Here is a 26,944-nt window from a genome sequence, read left to right as displayed (position 1 = left end):
AGACATTATGACCTTCAGGCAGAAATCGCTTGGTGCAATTTTACAGATGGGAAATAGAAGTACGGAGATATTAGGTGATTTGCTCAAGGTCCTGCAGGAAATCTTTGCCAGAACTAAGTATTGAACTTAGACTTCTTGGTAGTACTTTTGTGGCTTGAGTTGAACCATTCAGAGAGCTTCTGATTGCCAAGATGTGAATCTTATTCAGTACAGCGACATACAGCTTTCACATGTGTTGTTGATGAGAGTATTGCATAAAAATCTTAGTTTAAACTAAGTAAAAATATTCATGGGGTCAGCCCTTTTCAAATGTCCATTTTAGAATCAAATTTACATCTGACTGAAATATTTTCTGCTTTTATAAAGTATTTACATTATAATGCAAAATCATGAAAGTATGATTTTATTACATGTTTTATTCTTAAAAATAATCTTCAGTCATTTGTTTTCTTTTGTCCTTCATCTTGGATCTTCAGTCTGTGTTTGGATCTTTGCAAGTTGGGATGTGCCCATGAGTCTGAAGAAAGAATATGGGTTCTAAGACTTGTTAGCTGAATTTTTTTTCTTTTCAGTCTTTTGAAAATGAGAAGACCAAATTCTAAATCTTTTCTCTAGTCTGTTAAAGCATATATAGCACTGTTCCCCTTCTAAGCTGTGTGCGTGTGCGTGCGTGCACAGATCCTAAACCCCGCGCACACGGCAAAACACCGCGTGCACAAAAATGTGCACAGAGGCACAACAATTTGCACAGAAGAAATTTTTTGCACACACAGCCTGCCAAAAATTAGAGGGAACATTGATATATAGTACCATAATAGTATGTCCATAACTTCTGAAATATGATTGGCGAGGCACTTCGCAATCACCGTATAGAGAAGAAAAGCTGTAACCAGGTAGAACTCTGACTGGTTAACTGATCAAATAAAAAATGGTAATACACCACTATATATTAATCACCTATATGAAGTGTTTTATCAGATGCAAGAAATTCTGGCACTCATTCTTCCAACAAAGTGTATAATGAAAAAAGAAAATGGTATGTCAAAAATCCATCCCTGTATTACATTTGTTACAATATTTAACTAAATCTCATTGCACTCCAAAGACTGTAATTATGATGTTATCCTTGAGCTCTATATATTGGCATCAATGAAAATCCCTTGGAAGCTTTCCATTCATGGGGTGCTCTTGCATTAGGCATAGCAATATTCTATCCCTTGCTCATCAAACAGGTTTGCCAGATCAGATGCTTAAACATCTAAGCTCCTCTCCTTGGCACCTCACTCCTGGTTTGCTTAGGTGGCTCCTCACTCAGCAGGCCAGTTTCTGAAAATCTTTCTTAGGTGATTAATTCTCCCCATGAATTCCATAGGGAGCTGAGGGGTCATGGAGCTGCCTAATTTAGGACTGAAAATTCCACTAGGTAGTGGGTGAGGCATTGCTGTACTCAGCTGAACGCCACCCAAATCCTTCTAAAAGGTTGGGCCTCCATGGCTAAGGTGATGCAAGGTTCAGCAAAGATTGAATATTATTTATATGAACCTTCTGCTTTTTTATCCATTTCTTATAATATACCATGATTATTATTCAGTTAGGAGCTTTGCAAAAGTGGTGCACTTGCTCTCTAGAGAAAAGAGTCAAGCAGATTGCACTTCTTTTGCAGCTTTGGTGTTCATATTAATGATCTACAGTGATAATTTACAGCCAGCTGATTCTGACAGCTTCTGATATTAGAGCTGCTCTCCAGATCTTAGGGTCAATGCTGCTGCTAAGAGACTCTAGAATCATAAGAGGGAAAAACAGCACCACATTATGACATGGGGAATGAATGTGCCATAACTTCTGCATAGAGAAATTGACAATCTTGACTCAGTTCCTCAGGGAACAACTTTTCTCAGAAGACATGGATGAAAGTAAATCAGTTGCTCTGGGCCCCTACTCCTTGTAAAAAAACAAAAGGCAAAGTATTGGCTTTTGAAAGCAAACAGGTGTAAATTGTTCAATTCAGATCAACCTGTGATAACTAGAAGTTGAACTAATTTATCTCAGCCATCTGCAAGCACTTGTAAGATCTCCCATTATGTGATCAGCTAAAAGACATTGGGTACACATTTTGTGGGAGAGTGACTGTTTCAGCTTTCTGATTGTCAGGCAGAACTATCTGGAGTCATTTCATACAGGGTTATGTTCTTGATAGCAAATATGAACAAACAAGTCAAGGCAGAAACAATTTTATTTTATCCTGATCCTAAACATCTGGCTACCTAGGTAGACTTTTCAATTCTGTTTTTGCTTTTTTTTAAAAAAAAATGTTTTAATCAGACAGACACTTTGAAAAACACAGTATGATTCAACGAACTTTAGAACATATATTTTTCCCTCCACACCCAAGTCTACCAAAACAATAAAGAACCCCATCCAAATAAATGCATCTGAAATCTGAAACCAGTAACATTTTGACTTTTATCAGTTTGTGACCTTCCGAGTACGCCTTTTAAAAAACAAAAAATCCTTGTTTTGAGTTTGACCCTGTTTATACATCCTGCCCAAGCTCCACTTTGCTCCTTTTAAGAAGGTCTTATTTTAATCTAAAATTCACAGGCAACTCTCTTGCTCTTCTTTTTTTTTTTTTCCCCCAACGTAGAAAAGAATCACTAGGGAACAGATTTTACTGCTAACTTGATGCGTTAAGAGAGAGCTTCCCGCCTTAGATGTCTACCAGTCTCTATCATTAGCATCTGAGTCACTGCCAGTAATTACCTATTTCTTCATCATAGGTCTATTTTGTTCACTTCTGGAATTTTTTTAACCCTATTTTACTTTAAGTACTTTATCTGTTTCTTTTCTTCAGGCCCATTTCATTATTGACATGTTTCTTTTTTACTTAAAATTGTTTCTGCCTTTATTGTCACTAAATTACCTCATGCAAGAGTGTTTCTTTCATTGCATTTTAGTTCTAAGAGCTCTTTCATAGAAGTTCAGGGTCAATAGGTGGGCTTATATAAACAAACTAACATTAGGCCTGGTCCAGCTTTCAGTGAAGTCAATGAGAACTTGCATTGAAATGAGTGGAAGCAAGATTGAGATTACTGGGGTTATCATAATATAATATAACACTTCTGATATCACAGTACTTTAATATAGTTCTATAACAGCATTATACATAGAGCTCAGTTAATGAGTTTCAGTTCACTGGTAATTCCAAAAAGCAAAATAATTCATTTCAGGTACAACAAAACATTTGTTTTGATGAAATTGAAATATTCAGTTTTGATTTTCACAAGTTTAAAACAGCCATTTATTGGTTGTTAATAAAATTAAGGAAACTTTGACACAACCAAAAACACTTCAGATAAAAAAATTCAAAACATTTCATTTTGAATATGACAAATTGAAAAACTTTGATATCTTTTTAGAACAGTTTGGTGAAATAGATACAAACTTACAAATGTTTCGGTGTTGCTGAATCTGCATTTTTATCTGAAAAAGAAAAAACGTGCACAAAAACTTTTGCCCAGCTCTAGTTATAAATTCTTGCGATCGCAGCATAACAGGGTAGGTAAGTAATTTGAGGAGGTTGCCTGTATTTGGGTTGCTTATTACTTCCTTCTTCCCTAGTTTATTTTATAGGTTTGGATCACTATAACAAAACTATCCACACATAGGAACCAGGTATTGTTAGCAAGGGCCATTAATGACTACTGGTGCAGCAGCTTAGCAATATGAACTCAGCAATGTTGTATGTATGCAGTGTTTAATTTCCAGGTTAGATAGTTAATTGGGGTGCTATATAAATACAAAGGATTATATACACTGGGCTTGATCTCCTCTCATTTAAACTGGTTTACACTAGTGTAATTCCATTGGCTTCTTTTGACTTACTTCAAACATAGACCAGAGAAAGTGAGAAGAGAATCTAGCTCACTATGTGCACTGTGACTGAACTAATGCTGCTTTCTTAGCACTGGAACCTTTGCTTTCCTATGTTAGCAACGCAGACTTCCATAATTCTGAGAAGGCTTTTGATTCCATAAGATGTAAACTGAGGGTGAAATTCACCAGGGCCTTAGAGGGCCTTACAAGGGATTTCTGGTGCATTCAAACCATGCAGTGATCTTGCACTGGGTCATGCAGTAACAGTGAAAGCACAGACATGGGGAGAAGGTTCTGCACTTTCTGTACGCTGCAGAGGAAGTCTACGTGCTGGCCTCAAACACGCCAGTGCATAAGGGGGATTTGAGAGCAGGCTTAAGGGGTAGAGGGTGAGGCTGCAGAGATCCTGCAGAAAACAGAGATACAGAATGGCAGCTGCTGCTGTTCTAGTCAATGGGTTGCAGAGGACAGGAGTGGGGGGAATTAACTTTTCCCATAGCGAATATCCAAACCATTCCACTGGGTCTGCATATACAGCTGAATATAGGTTTTATATACTATTTTAAAAATGGTTGTACTTCTCTCTTAATTTGTTGTGAGTCTTTCCAGGCTGTCATCTTGGTTCTAATTAGATCATTTTGTGTTGCTTCGGTCTTCTGAAACAGACCGTTGGGTTGTGTGCAGCTGCCAGCATGCTGGTATGAAGGATGGTGCTGTCTGTCTGTACCTTCATTACATTCCTTCCAAGAGACATTTCCCAGCTTCTGTCCTTTCCATTCTGTTATCACCAGTGTCAGTTATATGCCTTTGTATGCTCTTGTTCTAACAAGTGTTGTTCATTCCACTCCACCTTCCCACAAACAGGATTAAAGTTCCTCCTTTGGAATTTCACCTGCGGGAAAAGCAAACATATTACTAACATCCCTCATGAGTTTTAGAGGTCCATGCCCATTGAAAGAAAGGATCTTATTTAGAGACAGATCATTGTCAGTCATTTTTATAACTCATAACCTGATAGTTTAAAAATCATACCCTTTTCCCTCCATCATGAGCAAACTAAATAGTGAACATGTCAAAGTCACTTAAGATGCATTCCTGTCAGATCCCTGTATGATAGCTTATTTATTTTATCCTCATTCCAAATATGATTTTAACTGGCCAACTCAAGACTATTGTATATAAACTCTATGATATGGGTCTAATTCACACTTACACTAAGGGTGGTATAAATAACCCTGGTATCGTATAAAAGAGTCCTAAAGTGAATATACATTACATCTGTTTTACACTGACAGAATGGTTTAAAGGGGTCTTATTGTAAATGAGAATTGGGTCCTTTAACTTGAAAATGTCTCAAAGTATTTTGATAAAGTCATTGTATTCTATGGGAAATAAAAGTAGAAGCATAAAGTAAGATTTCCCCCTCCCCCTGAGGAGGCCTTAATTTCTACACTTTAGATCAGTCTGTATCACCTCGTATTGTACTATGAAATACTTATCTAAAATATTACCAATTATGGCTTTGTTAAAACCAAATATGAACAAGAAGCTTATCATGGAGACACTTCAATTTAAGGGGGGAGGTAGGAAGACACCTCTTGAGATAGGTGCTGGACTCCAGCTAGCCAAAGTTTTTTTTAAAAAAAAATCCTATTTTAGAATGTATTGAATGTGGTGCATCCTATTTGCCCCATGTTTTGAGTCAGCATAGGATGAATTTACCTAAGATGTCACTCCACTCTATAATTTTCACTAGTTCCATTAGTGGCATCCAATTACAGAGAAGTTCAGATCAAAGTAGGAGTGTATTTGTTCTTTCTGTGTATTCATCTAAAAAGCAGGAAAGAACAGACTATATAAGATCCCTTGGGATTTTCTTATTAAAACAAAAATAGAACTGATGTGCACTACTGATCATGCTTGGAATCTTTTCACTTCTCATGGGGTTGAATCATTAGAATTTATGTTGAATTGAAGAACCCAAGGCTGTGAATTTCCCAGCTCAGAGCGATGTATTCGTAACCTCAAAAACTTGTAGTAAAAATTATAACCACAGTTCTTTTTCATGAATACTATTATACAAGATGATAGTGCCATGTTGAAAGGATACTAGTGATTTAAGTGCATGGATGGGAGCCAGGAATTCTGGGATCTGCTTCTGGCTCTTCCAGAGTTTTGCTATGTGAGTTAGACAAGCCACTTAAACTTATGTCCCAGTTTTCCCATTAGTAAAATGGAAATACAACTTGTCTGCCTCATGTGAGTCTTGTGAAGCTTCATTCATTAATGTTTGATGTGGTTTTGGATCCTTTGATGAAAAGCATTAAAAAAAGAACACCCAACAAAGTGCACAAAAGTAACCCCAACCTCGCCGACAGTGGTTTCCAAATGAGTCATCACCACCTCATGGCCAATGGTATCAAAGGTAGAAATCAGAGCTAATAATATCAGTGTGGATATTTGATCTTCATCAGTCACCAAGAGGTCACTGTTTTTCTTCATTTTGTTGTTGTTTTTTAAAATGATAGCTTTGGGCCATAAAGCCCTCAATAGCTTGAGACATATATGTCTCAGAGACCATTTCTCTCTTCATGAGGTGTTGTCATATTTGCAGTCAGTGGAGGCCCCTGAGATGAAGTTCTGTCTGTGTGAAAAAGAGAAGGTATCTAACAGGGTATTCTCCATTAGGAATCTAAGCTTTTGGAACTTCTCCCTGAATCTGGAGCAGCTTGAGTTTTTCATGGCACATTACAAATCCAATCTTTTCTTCCTGGACTATTGGGAATGGAGATGGGTGAAGTAGGCGTCTGTTAGCCGACGGCCAAGGATGTTTGGTGAGGTGCCAGCTATGCCCGTTTATACCATCCGTGACTTTAACCGCTAGGACGCACTGTCCCTTCGCGGCGGGCAGCCCGGGCTAGGCTGACGGATGCCCCAAGGTCCTAACCACCCGTGACTTTAACTGCTAGAGCTCAGAGCTCCTTCGCAGCGGGCAGTCAATACTGACTGACAGGTGCCCCAATGGCAGCACTAAGAGCCTCTCCACACCCGTGACTTTAACTGCTAGAGCTCAGAGCTCCTTCGCAGCGGGCAGCCAGGATTGACTGACAGGTGCCCCAAGAGTTTGCCCCGTGGAGGCGGCACAACTCAATGCTAGGCTCTTAGTACTCTCACCTAATGGCCAGGCTTTAGAGCCAAAACGGCTGAGGTTCTTTAATTGTGATGGCTGCTTTACAGTAAACCAGAGAAAACAAGTCAGGCTTATGCATAAATGGTTACCAAAATTTATTAAGCTAGATTCTAATCATGTGGTTACAAAATTGCTAGTGCCTACTTATTTAAATGTAGAGATGTTACACACACAAACAAGTTACAAAACTGAAGCCACAATCCCAAAGAAAGAAAACAAAGTATAGAGCTCTATTTCAAAATATGTGTACACTAAAGATAGGAGATCAGGTGTGGGTGCTTCTTACCCTCCTTGCATCTCTCGATTCCAGCGGTGCCAAGCCAGGATCGGTCACTCAATTCCGCGGAAAGACGAATAAGGGACAAGGCGTAGGGACCCTCTTAGCTGCAGAAGCCTTGGGAGGCTGTCACTTATCTGACCAGCAGATAGATAGTGAAAAGCACTCAAAAATCATGGTGCTGTAGGTCCCCTACTTATACCTCTGTACTCCTTTATTCTCTTTCTCCTTTCTTATGCCAAATTGAGGCTGGTCTGTCGGGGTGACGCCAGCTTTTGCAAGAGTAGTTTACACTTGCAAGGGAGAGAAACAATAAGTTTCGACTACTGGACATTTCTTTTATCAGGGTAAATATTTTCCCACCTAGGATGTTGGTGTGTGTGCATCACGCTACTTAGTAGGGGCTAAGAGCCATGTCTGTCACAGGGCCTCTGCCTGCTGTGAGCTTAATCGTCGTATCTGTTCCCAGAGGCACATTGTAGCAGCACACCTGTGCTTCAAAGGCTGTGCTGGAATATATGTTAAGTGCCCTGTTCCTGCTTCCTCCTGTGTTTCCAGCAATGCTGGTCTGAGGGGGGAGGGGCTGTCTGTCTGGCTACATTCCACCCCCTGATGCACCACACTACATCCCAGATTGCAAGGTGGCGGTGATGCCAGCACCTCTTGCCCTCCTTGGGGAAATCTAGAAATACCCAACAACCAAATTAGAGGATGAGGGTTCGCGGAATTGGTTAGGATCCCTTTTTAGCTCTAGGTATCTGATTTGCGTGGAGGAAAGAGCAGTTTGAATCAAACGCTTCATAATACATAAAGTTACACAAAAAACAATTACAATAATTAAAATGGTTAAAACAGTATTTACAACCGAATGTAAAAACGGGGAGAGGGAAAATCCCAAATGTTGAGCTAACCATTGCATCCATGAGGTTTGTCCATTCTCAGCCACTGCATGTAAAATTTTAACTGCACCTTTAATAGCAACCACATCTTGCTCTATTTGCCCTGAATGATTTACATAAAAACAACAAGATTGGTTGATGACAGCACACACTCCTCCTTGCTGGGCTAGGGTAGCGTCCAGTGCTATTCTGTTCTGCAGAGCATATCGGGCCACAGACTGAAGTTGTTCATTTAAAAGCCCTAATGCATCAGCAGTATGATTCAGAGCAATTTCCAATTGTCCAGAAACGTTTGCTATTGCCATCTCGAGCTCAGTTATACCTAACCAAGGTATAAGTGCACGTGTAAATCGGTGAAAACCAGAGGGCCGTTCAATCAGGGGGTTATAGGTGAACTTTCGTTTGGACCGATGTATAAAACTTCCCAGATTTGTTATTCTGGGGGCATTAACATGAGGGTGTACTGTTAGTCCCTCGGGTACTGCATGTCCCAGTGAACACCTTCCAGTCCAACCTACAGGTAGATATTTATATGCCTTGTCCCCACAAATAAAGAACAAGCCAGGTTCTTTACTAAGAATAGGTGAATAAGGTCCTCTGTGCCACCTGCCCCCCTCAGGTTTAGGTATGGGTTGGTGATATGGAACACAATATCCCATCTTAATGTTAGTACAGAGCAAAACTATTAACAAATCTTCTAAAATTTGATCTGAGCGAAAAAGTCCATTTTCATTACACTGATCTAATAAGGAGTTAATAGATTTGATTAGCAATGGGTTATAAATGTGTCCGGAACTGGGAATAAAGAACAGTGATTGGTCATACCAATCTCTGCTTTCAGGGTATCTACTCATATTCAGGGGAACAATTGTGGCATTATGTATGCTAAAAAGGGGTCTATGTTCAAGTGTGCCATTGATGGGACCTTTCCAACATTTTAAAGTCCTTTTGTCGCTCATGGGTGGGTAGGTAGTCCAACCCCCACTTTTCTGATCAAATACAATTGTATGGGCACATTGCTGCTTATCTAGACTACCCATTTCTATGTCACCCTGAGTTTCAAAACAAATAGGGTATACTTCTTTAGATGATCCCGTTACATATTCCACAGGCTGTCCCCAAACAGTGCGATGCCATTGTCCCACCTCCCCCAAGTCATTGTGAGGGTTGTTGGTGTACCATGCTGGTCCCCACTGAAAGATGTCGCTTTTGTTCCACCAATCATTTAGGCTGAGTGGTACAAATTCAAGTCCCAGTCCATTGGTTGAATCTAGCAAGGTGCACATCCAGCAATTTGTAGCACCAGCAGCTGAGGCGATGGTTTGGATTGCTCCCCGAAGAGGATGTTCTGGTATTGCCAAGGTGACTGGAGCCAACAGAAGGATCATGAGGGCTTGCAGGAACATATCTCTGGTGGGTCGTGTTCTAGCTAAAAAACTTATTTTAAAACCAAAAGCAAAAATTACACCTGCTATTATAAGTAATGTCAAATATATCAACAGTCCATAGTAGTCTCTAGTGATCAAACAGGTCTGCTGCATGGTCCATTTTGCTGACAGGTTAGCTGGCAGGTTGCTCGGAACCATGGGACCATTCCTGCAATAAATCACATGGTCAGCCGGTCTTGGATGCGATCCAAGCCTCTGTAATGGTTATTAGCCTTTTATCAGCATTTAAGGCACTCCATACACCTTTCTCTTTATAGGCGTGCAAAACGCAGGTAAAGGTACCCAGGGCTGGGTGTTTAATCACAATAGTGTCTCCGGGAGCATACTTGGAACTGTGCAGTGGTGTTCTGGCAGGGGAGATAGCTTTCCCTGTAGGGAAGAATCCCCTGCTGATTGGACTTCCTGTAGGAGTCTGTCTGTTGTTTAATCTCTGCACCACTTCGTCCAGTCTGTCTCCCCATGTGCCATCAGTAGGCTTCAAGTGATTCTTTAGCAACCCATTCCAGCGCTCGACCATGCCATTAGATTGAGGTCGATATGGAAGGTGGAAGGTCCATTGGACTCCATGGTTAAGGGTCCATTCCCTTACAAGTTTATTCTTAAAATGCGAACCATTATCTGATTGGATTTCTTGAGGCATTGGGACAATTGCTGTTAAGCGGTTTAGTCCCATAACTGTGGACAACCCTGTTGCCAGTCGGGTTGGATATGCAAAACCAATCCCTGAAACAATTTCTACCCCAGTCAAGATGTATTTCCACGTCTGCCTTGTAGTGGGCAGTGGTCCGACATAGTCGACCTGCCAGGTTGCCCACAGTGTTTTTCCATCTCTTAGCCTGGCAAACCTTTGTCCTTCTGCTATATGTTTTCTAGTCTCAGCACAAATAGTGCAGGCTTGCACCAGGTCTCTAGCCTGTCTGTGGGTGATAGGCCACCCCCTGATATGTGCTTGCCGCACTAACTCATCACTTCCTGTGTGTCCTAAATTATCATGTAACCATGAATATAAGCGTTCCCATTCTACTTGTGTGGTAAAGAGCTGGGCAGCTGCATCGGCTAAATTGTTTAACTGTGCAGCTGGGGTATTATTCCTCTGATGAGCTGAGACATGTCCTATAGACAGGGGTTGTTGCAGGGCATGCTGATATAACCACTTCCAGTATTCCAGTCCCCAGACAGGTTTACCTCCTATTTCCCAGTGGTTATTTTTCCAGTTAGTGATCCACTGAGTGGCACCTGCCCACACCGCATAGGAGTCCGTATATACTGCGGTGGCTCCTGCTTCACAGGCCAGTTTAATTGCAGCTAATTCTGCAAGTTGTGCTGACCCATCAATTTCAGCAGTTAGGGGTGCTGCAGAGGGGTCTGCAGGCACTGCTGCAGCTTTTCCCTTCCATTTTCCTTTAACCAGCCTGGCACTGCCATCAGTGAACCATACTCCCTCAGGCTTAGAAGGATCAAATGGGGCAGCATCCTTAATGGGAGACTGCTGTGGAGGTAGGCGGTATTCATCAGGCATTCCTACTTTCCATAGGGATTCCTGAATCATAGTGGGGTTTTGTGCAGTGTCTGCACTACCTACCCTGTGGTGTATGTAAAGTGCCCATCTTTGGATAGTCATCTTTTGTGCTACACCAGGTGGTAACTCTTTCCCTTCCAATATAGGTTTAATGATTGGAAGAGGAGTGTGAATTGTGATGTCCTTATCCTGAGTTAATTCCTCAGTTTCTCTCAAGGCTGTGTAAGCTGCCAGAAGCACCTTCTCATAAGGCGTGTAGTTAGCCTGTGACCCTTGCCATGACTTGGAACCAAACTCAATTGGTCGTCTGGGAGCAGTGTCACTTTCTTGCCAGAGAGCATAAGACATTCCAGTGGCTCCCACAGTTAGGTACAAATGGAATGGGGCTTCAGGATGTATGGGACCCAGAGCCTGATAGGTGTGTATCTCCCCTATCAGTTGCCTGAGGGCTTCCTCATGGGCAGGAGCCCATTCCCAGGCAGCACTTTTCTTTAACAAATTGTACAATGGTCTGGCTATAATGGCAAAGCCAGGTACATGTTTTCTCCAAAACCCCAGGGTTCCCAAAATCTGTCTCAATTGATCTTTACTTTCAGGGGAGGGTGCCTGATTTAGCTCTTGCACAGTGTCATTAGGCACAGACCTCCTACCTCCCATCCATACAGTACCTAAGAATTTTATCTCTTGGGAGGGACCTTGGCATTTCTCAGCTGGTAACTCTAAATTAAGGGCTTCTAGTGCTCCTTTGATTTGATTCATAGCCTCCTGTACCTCTTCTGGGGTTTTCCCACCTATTAAGATGTCATCAATGTATTGCACAGTTTGTACATTGGGTGGCAGGATAAGGTCATCTAGGACCTTTGCCAGTGCCCCATGGCAAATAGTGGGTGAGTGTTTAAACCCTTGTGGCATTCGGGTAAAAGTGTATTGTACACCTTTCCAAGTAAAAGCAAATCTTTCCTGGTCAGCTGGTTGCAAAGGGACCATGAAGAACATGTCCTTTACATCTAATACTGCTAGCCAGGGTTTATCCCAGGTTTGTATGGTGTTTACAATATCTGTTATGCTAGGGACTGCTGCAGTTAATGGTCCAGTGTTACTGTTTATCTTCCTATAGTCTATAGTGAGTCTCCATTTGCCATTTGGTTTCTTGATGGGCCACACAGGCGAATTAAAGCGAGAGTGGGTACGAATTAAAATTCCTCGCTGTTCCAAATCTTTGATCAGGTCAGTAACAGGGCTTATGGCCTCAGCTGGGACATTATACTGCTTTATGTTTGTTACTGTTGAGAGCGGGAGAGCAGGCGCGCTGCTAAGTAAGTTTACAGAATAGTGGGGAGGGCTTTCCTCTTCCAGGTGGGTGGCATGAGGAACAGAACTGACTCCAAAAGCCCATCTTTCCCCATTAATCCTTCCCTTCTTTCCTCTTAAAACATCCATGCCCAGTATGTTGGCATTGCCCAAAATCACCTCATATTTTCGGGGCTGATGGTGGGGTTGCAATGGGATATCCAGTTTTATCTTAACTAATGGGTAAGTTATGGTACTGCCATTTACTCCTGTAACAAGTATCTGCTTTCGGCCAGTAGGTGGCGAGCCCTGAAAACTTTCTCGCTTAATCATGGACATTTGAGCCCCTGTGTCCATTAAGAAAGGAATAATGTGTTTGTCATTTACAGTTACATGTATCCGGGGGTCTTTTGCTGTTGTTTTCTCCTCTTTGGATTTAAGCTGGTTTATTAGGAGAGGAGATTGACCCCCGCAAGCTAGTTTCCCTGCTCTGGTAACTCTTGCAGTTGCTGCAGCAATGGAGTATACAGGGTGTCTGCAGGTGGGGAAAGAGGAGAGAGCTGCAGAGGTGCACTGGGAGTAGCATTAGTTGTCTCCCAGTCAGCTCTTTTAAAGGTGGTGAATAATTTTAGCCGCTCTGTGGGCAGTCCATTTATCACATCTCTGGGATAACCTAAAGCCAGACATTGTCTCCACAACTTGGCTCTAAGCTCCTTTTCCTCCTGGGTTGGCTCTCGCTTGTTTTTATGTCCTTTAGATGGTGCCCCCTTGTTTCCTTGAAGGGAACGCATCTTAGCTTTGCCTGTCAGTGCTCTGATGTCTCCGAATTCTCTAAAGTATGACACCAGAAGGTTTAGCAGTGCCCGAAAGGTACTGTTATGTGCTGCAGCTTCTGATCTAAGGGACAGTGCCATAGCCCTGTGGTTACTCGGAACTCCCTTAAGCAGGGGTCTGAGATCATCTACATCTACCTGACCCTCCCATGGGCTTTCATAGGCTAACCCTTGAGGGTTTTGGCCAAGCATGCTAATGACAGCCACAGTTAATAGAGCTGTTTTTACCTCATCTATGTTGGTCCAGTGCATTACTGTGGGTTCATCTCGGTCTGCTGGGTAAATTCCTCTTGCCCATTGACAAGCCAGAGACCAAAGTGTTTTAGGGGTGTTCCCCTCTGAGTGTTCCAGGAATATTCCTGCACCTAAGTTAAGGCGCTCAGTTTCTTGGGCTGTCAGGCGTATATATCCACCCCCAGTGTCCCAGAGGCGGACCAGCCACTCTATTATACCTTCCTCAGGCTTTTTAGCAAAATCTCCCTGGATTGTTTTTAACTCCATGGGAGTATATTGGTGGGTGGTAATTTTGGTAAAGTGTGTTGGAGCTTTACTCCCTTTTCCCTTTTTACCTCCCTTCTTTGTTTTTGAAGAGGTGGATGGATAATTGTCATCCCCTTCTTCATCCAGCTCTGCCCCACTCAAATTTTCCTCATGTTCTTCTGATTTGTGATGTGTGATAGCTGGTCTTAATTTTACAGAGGGACCTTCCTCCTCAGAGGAGGGGGACTCATCTGCTGAATCCCAAATGTCTCCATCCCATTCCTCAGGGTCTAGCCAGAGAGCAGTCTCAACTTTAGCCCGGTTGATACTGCGTGTTTTAGTCTCCAGCTTTTCCCTTCGTTCTATCCCTTCTTTCTCAATTAAGGGAAGTAATCTTTTCTGAAGATGTTCCATATCCCTATTCAGTGTTCTTACTCTGGTATCTAAATTCTGGCATTCCTTGCGCAGTGTGTCCCTTTCCTGTTGTAGCCTATTAAATTCTATTGCCAGACTATGATAATCCTTACAGGCAGCTTGCCAAATGTTAGTAAGCAGCCATATACAAGCACCTTTTCCTTTCCCTTTCTTCATCTTGCAGGCAGTTCTCCAGTTACAGAAATGCTGCCAGATCTCTGCTGGTTTCCCCCAATATTTCTCCAGCAGTTCTTTGCTCCACAGAGGATTTCCCCATCCCTCTTGGGTCAAACTTTTCTCTAGCTCAGGGAATTCTGTGGTGTTTATCATGACTGGTTTCATTGTGTTACTGTACTGCAGCCTATATCACAATCCTGTTCGTGACGCCAATTTCTGTTAGCCGACGGCCAAGGATGTTTGGTGAGGTGCCAGCTATGCCCGTTTATACCATCCGTGACTTTAACCGCTAGGACGCACTGTCCCTTCGCAGCGGGCAGCCCGGGCTAGGCTGACGGATGCCCCAAGGTCCTAACCACCCGTGACTTTAACTGCTAGAGCTCAGAGCTCCTTCGCAGCGGGCAGCCAGGATTGACTGACAGGTGCCCCAAGAGTTTGCCCCGTGGAGGCGGCACAACTCAACGCTAGGCTCTTAGTACTCTCACCTAATGGCCAGGCTTTAGAGCCAAAACGGCTGAGGTTCTTTAATTGTGATGGCTGCTTTACAGTAAACCAGAGAAAACAAGTCAGGCTTATGCATAAATGGTTACCAAAATTTATTAAGCTAGATTCTAATCATGTGGTTACAAAATTGCTAGTGCCTACTTATTTAAATGTAGAGATGTTACACACACAAACAAGTTACAAAACTGAAGCCACAATCCCAAAGAAAGAAAACAAAGTATAGAGCTCTATTTCAAAATATGTGTACTCTAAAGATAGGAGATCAGGTGTGGGTGCTTCTTACCCTCCTTGCATCTCTCGATTCCAGCGGTGCCAAGCCAGGATCGGTCACTCAATTCCGCGGAAAGACGAATAAGGGACAAGGTGTAGGGACCCTCTTAGCTGCAGAAGCCTTGGGAGGCTGTCACTTATCTGACCAGCAGATAGATAGTGAAAAGCACTCAAAAATCATGGTGCTGTAGGTCCCCTACTTATACCTCTGTACTCCTTTATTCTCTTTCTCCTTTCTTATGCCAAATTGAGGCTGGTCTGTCGGGGTGACGCCAGCTTTTGCAAGAGTAGTTTACACTTGCAAGGGAGAGAAACAATAAGTTTCGACTACTGGACATTTCTTTTATCAGGGTAAATATTTTCCCACCTAGGATGTTGGTGTGTGTGCATCACGCTACTTAGTAGGGGCTAAGAGCCATGTCTGTCACAGGGCCTCTGCCTGCTGTGAGCTTAATCGTCGTATCTGTTCCCAGAGGCACATTGTAGCAGCACACCTGTGCTTCAAAGGCTGTGCTGGAATATATGTTAAGTGCCCTGTTCCTGCTTCCTCCTGTGTTTCCAGCAATGCTGGTCTGAGGGGGCGGGGGGCTGGCTGTCTGGCTACAGCGTCTCTGGTGGTGGTTTGGTTGGTAGTGTTTGTTACATCCATGTTGCTGATAGGGTAGTCCTCTCAGTGGGCCCATTGTTAAGATCTATTATATATTAATTGTATTTCTGTGTGGTTGTCAGGGGTGTCTGGAGCCTGGGATGGATGCCCTGTTATGTAGTTAACATAAATATCAAACAAATAAATTGTTTTTGTTATAAAGCTGAGCTTGTGAATCTCTTCTAAAACTTGAATGTTGTGGCTGGATGTTTGGCTACTGTTCATAGTCTCTACGGACACATCTTTAAAAGAAAATCAAGGAGTGTTTTCTTCCAATCCCCCTTCTTAGTTTTCTTCACATCTTCCATCTCTGCCCGGTGCTGCTCATTCCTCCCACCCCATCCTTTCCTATCTGCTGCTCTTTCTTTCCTTCTCCTCACACATAGCTCTTGTTCTGTAACATCACCACAGAGGCACCCATCCTGCTTTCCCAGGCCTGATTTGACTCTTCACAATGCTTTATTTCTGAAAAGCGTTTCCAACAGGCCTCTTAAGATTGGGGGGAGAAGGAGCTCAGCTTGGTGCCAGCTCTGACAGATTTTTTTTTTAATTGCTAGTGCTGAACTAACTAAAGCCTTAGCAAAGCGGCAGAGTGCATTTAAAATTGTACATTAAAATTTAAACACTCTGCATAATGTGGAAAGCTTAACAGCTACAGTATGATCTCGTAGTTTATTCAGAAACGAATGGTGTTGCCAAGTGATTGTCAGAAAGTTGGCATAAAATGTCTCTTGTGATCTATTCTAGGATACAGAGAAGAATTAAATAGCGAGAGTAGGATTTTTTTCCCCCTATGCTTCTTAATTCAACAAGTACTAGGGAACTCTGAAAAGGTAGAACTACACTAATGGCTGCTTTTGTTCTCTTCAAAGCTCAGTGCTCTCAGTTTTGCATTATAGTTTTGGTTTCATTGGACCAATCAGTGCTGACACAGGTTAGAGACATGGATAATTCCAGCATGCAATCTTGAGATAATGCGTTGAATTAGGTTAAGTAAAATACATAGCACGAGGCTTTCCACACGGGAGTCCAATTGACTACGGAAATTCCAGGAGGATCTGTGCTGGTCTATTTACTTAACCACTTGTTCCACCTTTCTGTTTCATGGATACATCCCATTCCCTTGTAACTTAGTTGAAAATTCTAACTGTGCTTTTCTCCTCTGAGTAGATACAGGGAATGTCAGAGCACAGCAGAGGCGGTGGATTCATGGAACACAGAATTTTATGTATTCAAGTCTTCATGGTTAGATTGAAGACCATTTGGGCCAAATTGTGGCAACTCTAACATAGGGTGCTCTGTGTGGAAAGAGGATACAGAGTTTCTTTCCCTGTTTAATGCACCCATGCAGGATGCAACCATAACTTGGGTGCTTGGGCTCTGGAGCATGGGTGCAACTGTCCAATGCTGCTGAAGGCACACACTGCCCCACAGAGGCAGGCTTAGGCCAGGGCCTGGCCATTGCCCTACATGCCATCTAGCAGATATAGAGCTCTACAGGGGAGTATGTGCTACTCCTGAGAAGAAGGATACTAGTCCACATGCTCCTTCCAGTGTACTACCTCTGACTTCCTTAGATTAATGTTTCCATAGGTCACAGATATACTTCATTCCTTTCCCCCAATGTGGTTCCCTTTGGTCCTTGAGAGATTCTGTAAAAGAACACATCTGCCAAACTAGCAAGATAATTCTAATGGGAATTCTCTTTCAAGCAGCAAAATCAAGTGTTCCAAGGATATTTTGGTATGTTAGCTTTTTTTGTAGGAACTTATATTTATGGTTGTTGGTGGATGGCTTTCAGGGTAGTTAGGATAGCTATTTTTCCACTTTGTATTACACACAAAGTGAGAAAAAATAAGATATAGTTTTATCCCTGTCCTTTATAAAACTACTGGGTAAAAGCTTGTACTGTAAGAACTGTGGCAGTTGCACAAATAATCTGTGCAGTCTTACTCATACAATCAACAAAATAACTGCATGCAAATTAGCTGGAGAGTAAGGTGGGAATTAGTTGAGTTACCGCTAAAATCTCAGTGGTCTAGTACTCTTGCGTGGCATGCATACATGCCTTACTGTAGCTGGAAGCCTGTGCTGTCACTCAGTTGTAATTTGTAAAGTCAAAATTGCTGAGCACTTAAAAATTGGACAATAACAGACCACAGATCCCAGTGATGATTGAACCTGGTGATATTCTAAACAAAAAGAACTCATGGCCATGCTTGTTGCTTGTAGCTGTTTCCATCGCTTAACAATGACTCAACAGACATTCTAGGTTTCAGAGTGACAAACCTGGAATCTTCTTTTGTAGATGATCTTGCACTACTCACTGCCTTTTGAAATGAGATTCTAGCCCAAAAGATGCATCAAGCGGAGGGAGAATTCTTTCAGCTCATACTGGGCCTCAGAAATTGTAGCATAGGCTGGGGACCTGCTGAGGTGGGATGTGGTGTGGCCTGTAGCCAGTAGCACTTGAGGCATTCTTGGCAAAGTTGCGGTCATAACAGGGGCTGGTACAAATATACAAACCACAGTAATAAACAGAATCCAATAACGTGCTAATATTGCACATAAATTATCTACAGTATGATATACTTTTGGTTTTGGATTCAGAAGTGCCTTGATCCACATATGTATTCTTGTATTTCCCCACTCTCCATCTATTTCAAATGTTAATTTACTATATAACTGCTTGTTGCCTGTTAGACTGTGAAGTGTGAAAGACAGCTGAGAACTTCTAAAATGCATTTTAGCTGAAGAGTTTGATTAAATTCAGAGTTGAATGAATAATTTGTAATGAATTGAATGAGTTTATCCTTCTCTTTTGCATGTGGATTATCTGTAGGCTGATTGCAGTTTCTTCAGATTTATTCAATATTTGAGTTAATTTCTCTAATTTTTGTAGTAGATTTTCAATACATACATTGCCAAAAGTTCACTGTGACCATTTAGTAATTAATGTTTGAAATCTGTTGAGTGTTGTCTAGTCTCACAAATCACATGATATAGTTTTTCTAATTACAACTTATTGGAACTTTTATCATCAAAAGGAAGGCACATAAACACATAAGAAGGTATTGAGATCAGAAAAGGTGAAATAATTTAAAAACAAGAAGAAAATGGAACCGTAGGAAGAAAGAAAGGGGGAAAGGAGCAACTTCCTAATTTTTTTAATAAGTGATTTTTTTAATCAAATTATTTTCTGACATGAAAGCTGGATTTTTATAGACTGTGATTCATTGAGAATGCTAAAAATTAATCTGAAAATGAGCATCTATTGCCTCAGGTTGTTTTTCATGACTTATTTATACTGAACAAAATTATAGTCAAATCTGACCTTAAGTCGGCTTATTTTCAGATTTGCATGACAAAAATGACATTCCAGAAATAAGTATTCAGAAATGGGCCTGTCTTTCTGAATGTCTCTCTCAAAAATGCTCATTACTTTTATGAATTTAAGGCATGATGTATTCATACTTACATTTGATGAGTGCATATGAAAACAGCATACAGTAAAACAGTCAAAAAACATAATGAGTACTGCAGCATCACTTAACTTTAGGGCCATTTTAAAAAACATGGGTGCTTAACATTAGGTTCCTATGGCCAGACTAAAGTTATTTAGGCATTTAAGGATACAGGTGGGCACCTAGTGGGATTGTTAAAAGTACTTGGATGTCTAAATCCCATTCATTTTAAAATCAGACCATTTAAAGTCAAGCATGGTTATAAATGTTTTCCTGAACTGGGGCAATAAATGAGTGGTCTGATTTTCCAAAGTTCAGAGCACCCATCAGCTCCCATTGAGGTCCATTTGAGATGCTTCAAGTCAGATAGATATGGCAGGTTTTTGCATCATTGAAAAACTTTATTTTATGTATTATTGTGAAGCGTGATTGTATGTAACCTCTCTAGGGGGAAGATGTATGTAGTGTAGGTGTAGCTGTGTTGGTCCCAGAATGGTAGAGAGATAAGGTGGATGAAGTAATATCTTTTATTGGACTAATTTCTGTTGGGAATGGATCAGTGTTCACATTGTGCTCCCAGTCAGTACCCGGCCCAATCCTACCCGCTGACCAAATTTGGTGATGAATCCCAGTCACGTGCTAACTGAGGCATATTGCGCATATGCTAAGAAGAAAGTGAGAGAGATGAGCTTTTGAGCCACACAGAGCTCTTCTTCAGGTTTGGGAAAGGTACTCCCAGCATCACAGCAAAACAACCAGTTCCACCTTGCATTTTGCTGTGATGCTTGGAGTACCGTTCCCAGACCTGAAGAAGAGCTCTGTGTGGCTCGAATACTTCTCTTTCACCAAATACAAGATATTACCTCATCCACCTTGTCACTCTAGGGAAGGGGGCAGGAGATGTGACAGATGTAAGGCCTTGGAGTTCAAAAGACTGTATTGCTAGGCAATTTATGGACATGGGGACAATAAATGTTAAATGGATTTCCTGAGGAATTCCTAGGAAGAAAATACAAATTCCCCATCTCCAATTATTCAAAACCCCAGCCTTTTGGAGTCTCGCCTTTTGTAACAGGCAGTCAGCAGACAAAGGTCCAAGCTGTATAAAGCAATAGCTGATCTGTCCAACCTTTGTTCTAGTTCTGGATCTAAGATGGATGAACTTGTAACTATGGGGAAAACCAAGTTGTGGGTTTTGAGGGACTAAAACCTACCAGAGCCCTAGGTTGGAATTCAGCATGACCCCTGGTAAACTTTTTAGCATGTGTATAGGTTTTTATTTTAATGTTTTCTCTCAAATAGAGCATAAGCTTTTGTGAACTACAGTGCAGCTCAAAAAAGCTTATGCTCAAATAAATTTGTTAGTCTTTAAGGTACTCCTTTTCTTTTTGCGGATACAGACTAACACGGCTGCTACTCTGAAACCACAATTCAGAAGTGGTACAGACAGATTGTGGCCAATTTGTCACAAACAGCACTTTGAAAATCAGGTCACTTATACATGTGCCTAAATAGGGATTATTTTAGGATCCTGTTTTTTTAAAAACTTGGCTTAGAATCTAGATCCTTTATGTAGAATAAAAAGTAGCAGTCTTTATGCTAAGTAAAAGCATGTGTGGGTAAGAAAAGGATAATTTTTGGGCTTGAAGTGTTTGACAAATCCTGAAGTGTATGTCTGGCAGATCTTGCTTCCCCTGAGTGGGGCAAACCCATTGAAATGTGCATGTGCTTCACTTCACTTTAAGCACATGGGTAATTCTACTTAAGTAAATGGAACAACTCATGTGCTCAAAGTCAAGCACATGCTTGTGTGCTTTGCTGGATCAGGGCATCAGAGGGCTTGTAGGATCTGGACCTCTATGTATAAGGCAAAGGCTATCAAAAAAAAGGCCTGATTTACAAATAACTATATACACAGATGCCTTCTTGCTACTTCTAAGCTATTATAGGTTTGTGGCTGCTTTAGCTCAAATTGCAGTAATGGTAGCTAGTAGGCACTTGAAAGCCTAATAGCGCCTCAAAAGGACACAAGTGGAACAAATCCATCTTGATTTGCTCTTTTTTTGGGACAACTTGACACAGACCTTCCACTTAATATAAATATAGGTGCATCAACAGAAGTGATTGTGCTGTAGTGACTCAGATAGAAAATGATAGTAAATAGCAAGTTGCATTTGAGTCTGGAAGGTAGATATTTGGTTGAATAAAATAATACAACGTATAGGAGAGAACTGTTGTTAATTTCTGTTGAAAAGTGGGGGAACATATATTTACAAAGTCAAAAGGTCCTGTAGTTCAGTAACTTCAGAACTACCTGCTATACTGTCTTCACAAGTGCAGCATCTTTTGTTGATGAGAAGTTTCAACAGAGGTTTTACAAACCTGCGGTTTTTGAAATAAACTATCAGGAGGGCCATGCTTACTTATTACACCTCCTGAGCCATTTTTGACTGTAGATATACTATATAGCGAGTAATCTGTAGGTAAGAAGGGGCTAGGAGAGCTAGCGAGAAGTGCTAGGGAAGCTCTTGTAAGTTGATTTAAAGAAATATAGTTTTCAAAACAATGACAGTCAAAGAGTACCTGGTTAACCATGGGGGATGATATTAAAAGGTAGTGCATGTATGCACCTTCTTCAGGAGAAGGTGAAAGCTGTGGCTGAATATCTGGATTAAAATTTAGTTAAAAAAAATCTTCTGCCACAAGGGGTATTTTTCCAGACAACAAGGATTTGGTTCTAAATTTTAGGTTGTAGTCCAGAGCTTCTGAGCTCCTTGTAGACAGTCTATGGGCAAACAGAATGGAACTAGTAATCCTTCCTTCAGATACTTCTGCTGCAATTTCCATACATTTTTGTTTCAATTGCACTCTAATAAAGGGCATCCTGTCTTACTCTAGAACAGTTTTAATAAATCATTGTCATTGAGCAACACGATAATAGCTCCCCTAAACTCTAGGGAGTCCGAACACTTTAGACCTAATCTTGCACTATTGATGCCAATGGGACTTTTGCCATTGACTTCAAGTGTAAGATCATAATGGATAGTTCTCTGTAAACATCTGCTCAATGTGCAGCAGCAGTCAAAAAGCTAACAATGTTCTGAACTAGTAGAAAAGAGGTACATAATAGAAAAATATCATAATGCCACTATATGTATATATATATATATAAAAATCCATGTTACACCCACATTTTTAATACTGCATGCAGTTCTGGTCACCCCATCTGAAAATAGGCATATTAGAATTGGAAGAAGTATGGAGAAGAGCAACAAATGATCAGGGGTATGGAACAGCTTCCAAGAGAGGAGAGATTTAAGATGAACAATCTAAGTCTTTTTTAAATAGAGACAACTAAAGTGGGGTATAAGATAGCAGTCTATACAATCACAAATGGTATGCAGAAAATGTGTAGAGAAGTGTTATTTACCCCTTCACATAACACAAGAACCAGGGATTGCCCAATGAATTGAGTAGGCAGCAGGTTTAAAACGAACATAAGGAAGTACATAAGGAACTTGTTTCCATGGGAAGTTTTGAAGTCCCAAAGTATAACAGGGTTCAAAAGAGAATAAGATAAATTCATGGAGGATAGTTCCATCCAGGGCTATTAGCCAAGATGGTCAGGGAACAACCCCATGCTTTGGGTCTCCCTAAATGTCCAAGTGCCAGAAGCTAGGATTGGACAACAAGGGGTAGATCACTTAATTGTTCTGTTCTGTTCGTTCCTTCTGAAGCACTTGTCATTGGCCATTGTTGGAAGACCGCATACTAGGCTAGATGGACCATTGGTCTGACACAGTATGGCCATTCCTGTATTCTTATCAAGCCCTTTGTTGTGACCCCCTTTCCTAGTATGAACTAAAAGGACATAGGATCAATGAGCCCCAACTTCACTCAGCTATTGAGGTAAGAAGATTCTCTTAACTATAACCAAGGAGCAGGGTAGCAGTTCTCCATAAATAATATTTTATAAATATATATTCAAATTTTGAATTCATGAAATAATACTCAGATTCCTCTACACTAATTGTTAGTGAAATGGAGAATGCAATTCACAATCTTGGTTACTTTTAGGTTCACTGTAGTGTCAGAGGTTTGGATTTCTGTAGAAACGAGGACTGCTGTAGCTGGGAAAGCACATTTACTTGTAGTGATGGAGCTGCTGTTCACCCACGTGCATAGTGTAGCTGTCAGGAGTGCTTCTTCCTCTGCCCCCCTAACAGACACATTAGCATAATTTTTATGACCAGTGAGGTTGTTTAAAAGCACTAAGAACAGGAAGTACTGGCTGTGCTCTTTAATTAGGAATGTAATATTCTCCATCTGGAGTGACTCATTGCTGCAGTCTGACGTTGGTAGCAAGTCTTCTGTGGAGCTCCAGAAAAAATTTCCCTGAAATAAATGACAATATTGGATTTTTTAAAATAACTTTGATTTTAGTTACATTCTGTCCATTGCCTATTTCGCTTTTGAATTGTCTATTGTAGATTTCTAATCAAAATATCCTCCTGGAACATATTGTGCTTGTCATCTCCAAAGCCATAATGAAGTGATTTCTATAACTGGCAAAATTCTATAGGCTTGATTCTAGCTCTAGACCTCTGGGATCGCTTTGCCACTTGTCTTGTAAAACCAGTTCCCCTGGATGTGTGTACATTCTCCCTACGTGGATTTTAGAAGATTAGCACTGAGTATGTGCAGCTATTGTATCTGAGACTACACGTGAGCCCTGAACACTCTACATAATGTTATCATTCAGATTCTTGTCAAAAAATCTAAATCTATACTCTTACTAGGTGTTAGCGTGAAGGATACCCAAAAGAAAGGACCATATTAATCAAACAAAAAGTCTATGGTTCTGGGATTTAAGGAAAAAAGAGAGCCACTTACTGCATGATTCTTTATTTTCAATCATTATAAAAAAAAACCCTTTTCTCCACTTGTCACGAAACTCCTACTTGACATAAAATTCAGCAGCACACATCAAAGGGAGAAGAATTTGTCAGAAAAATAGCAGACAGGTTGATTTTTATGGAAGGAACGTATTTTCATTATAAGAGACACTAGATGGCTTATTGGAACAGTATATCACTGCTTAAGTACGGTCAAGTTGGTAGTTCTCAAAAGTTCTGAGTGTCCTTTAGTGGTTTGCATTAAATAAGCTGGTAATCATGCTATTACTAGACAGAACATATCACATTTGAAAACCTTGTTGTCAGTCTGTCTGGCTGCATATAAAGATAGGAGCTGCTCCAGTGATTTGCTTTGAACAATATATTTGACAAAATTAACCCATTTTTCTCTTTGTGAACTCTGAGAATCTTTCCATTAACTTAGTGGACTTTGGATCAGGCCTGTAGTTATTTGTGATTGGTCACCTTAGACCCATGCTCTCAAATGGGGAAACGAGGGAAGCTGAACTGAAAACTGGAAATTGAAAAAACACTTTAGGAACTATGGAAGGAGGTAACAAGGTGGAATTACCTGCTTTGGAGCCAGGAAATGTGGCCCAGAATGGTGTACATAATTTTGTCTGGACTAGCCCTTAATTTTGACCTTGTGCTGAAGGCTAGCACCAGGTCAGTCATCACTTAAGTCCCCAAACTCACCTTCTGCAGGGAGGTGAATTTCATCCTTCAAGAACTCGCGTGGGTAACACTTCTAGGCAGAGGCAACTCAAGACAGTCTTCTACCTGAGGCAAAACTTTATTGGGCACCCTGTGCTCCATATTGGGCATGCACAGATTACAGTGTGTACTGATGGGGACAGGGAATAGTTGTAGCCGTGCATCCACTGATCTCTGAGACTACATTTCCCAGCACTCATTATCAACTATCATTTCCTTCTCCTCTCAGTTTCAATCACTTCTCCCAGGAATCTGTTCCCCTAGGCAGCTGCCTAGTTTGCCTGTAGTTTGAGCATAGTCTGCTTATATAATGAGTGAATCTTCTGTTTAAGGGTATTCAGGCATTTGATTTATGCTTGCTTTAACCACAGGCTTTTACAGAATCAAGTTTTCATTCACAGTCTGTGAAATCTCCCAAGCAGAATTTTAGGTCACAAAGGAAAAGCAGTTGTAATAGCAGGGCACGTGTGATAATTGAGCAAACATTGCTCACTCTTTAACAGATCAATAAGTCACCTCCCCCACAAATATCTGTCAGTGATAAATGCATAAAGCTGCTTAAGCTGAATATCAAATACTTCAATGAAAAAAAATCAATGTCCAGAATACACAGTACTGAGCAGATAAAACAACCTTTCATATCTGTACCATGCTAGTGGTATCAGATGAGAAATAATGAAAATATATCTTGTTTTTATTTGTAGTTCTGTGTTTTATTATGTGTCGCTATGGGCCATTTTTGTTTATCCATCCACTTAAACTGCAGAACATTGACTATACTGAATAAACAGGAATGATGTAAATGAAGAAACAAAATGGTCTTTGAGATTTCTGATTTTCTTTTATGCTGCTAGTGCATGGACTGCTGAAAAGGCTGAGGAGGAAATTAGGTTGAGTATTCAGTCATGAGGGAGAGAGACCCACAGTTATGTCATTTAAATGCAAAGGATGTTGGTGAGAGCTTAGTGAAAATTCAGTGAAGAAGGAGAGGGTTGCAGAGCACCACCTGTCAATGCAATCTGTTTAAATATGTGCTCATAAAAAGGATGCAAAAGGTTTGGTTTGCCATCACCTAGGTGTGCGGCTGTTAACACTAGATAATGGAAGAGAGGGCAGATTGTTCTTTCCAACATTTATTATACATTGTTTAATACACATGAAAGCAAGTAAATTGCAGAGGCTTTCATTGTTTATTGCACTCTCATGCACAGTGTGCCATGTATTTATGGCACCTATATGTAGGATTTTATGTTGTGATTAAAAATAATACTTTTTGGAGGTGGGGAGAGCTCATTTCTAATTGCACTTATAAAGCTATATATTCGTAACTTTTTATTACTTTGAAAGATTTTTTTTATGCTCTTGGAGTTACTTTTAGACTTTTAGAATTGTATTACAATTCCAAGCAAATGCAGATTGATTATTAAAAATATATCTTCCAAAAGTGTTCTTTCAAAATGAAAAGTTGTATCCAGTCAATTTGGATAGGCTAGTAGTTTGCCATGTGACAACAAAGTAGGAAGCCCTCTGAGAAAAGTCCATATATCCATTTAGAACAAGATTATTCCCTATTTGGTAAAAGCTACATAAAGATGAGAAAATTGAGTTTCAACTTGTAGCATTTCCATCAAGTCCTTCCTTCAAGGAGAGGGGTAGGTGACTTTTCCTCCTCTCATGGAAGGGGAAGGGTCAAAAGCCATCAAACCGACCAAAGTGCTGTGGTAAAATCCTGTGGATTTCAACATAAATATGTAAGGACCAGAGTTGTGGTGTAGAAGTTAATGCCACTGCACTGCTTACTGCTGCCATACTACCATGTCTCATGCCTGAGACCCTCCTCTTAGGGGGAATCTAGTGTAGGGAGGGGGAGCAGCTTGGAACCATAATGCTGAGATGGTCAGATCATTATCCTCTAGAAGGAAATTTTCCCCCCATCTGAAACAGAAGAGTGGGTTTCCCCTCCCATCTGTCCTACCCCAGCATGGCCACCACAGTCATGCAGAGCCTGAATGTGGCTTCTCTGTGAACAG

General features: G+C 41.0%; 3 long non-coding RNA genes across 5 annotated transcripts in view; 1 reads left to right on the top strand and 2 right to left on the bottom strand.

The window, feature by feature from the left end:
* Positions 1–26,944, top strand: part of LOC125635618 (uncharacterized) — a 70,255-nt gene that overhangs the window by 28,753 nt on the left and 14,558 nt on the right. The window lies entirely within an intron of this gene.
* The window catches only part of LOC125635617 (uncharacterized), a 191,863-nt gene continuing 165,907 nt past the window's right edge, over positions 989–26,944 (bottom strand). For all 3 annotated transcript variants that reach the window (XR_012668119.1, XR_012668117.1, XR_012668118.1), the window contains one exon: positions 989–4,765. This is a non-coding gene — a long non-coding RNA (uncharacterized LOC125635617). The remainder of the gene's footprint in view (positions 4,766–26,944) is intronic.
* LOC125623804 (uncharacterized) lies at positions 7,142–16,036 on the bottom strand. The gene is made up of 2 exons (XR_012668116.1): positions 15,188–16,036; positions 7,142–9,835 (listed from the first exon to the last, which is right to left on the bottom strand). It is a non-coding gene; the product is annotated as an uncharacterized LOC125623804 (long non-coding RNA).

This window comes from Caretta caretta, chromosome 4 (genome assembly GCF_965140235.1).
Source record: "Caretta caretta isolate rCarCar2 chromosome 4, rCarCar1.hap1, whole genome shotgun sequence".
NCBI lineage: Eukaryota > Metazoa > Chordata > Testudines > Cheloniidae > Caretta > Caretta caretta.
This window is presented reverse-complemented; position numbering and strand designations above follow the sequence as displayed.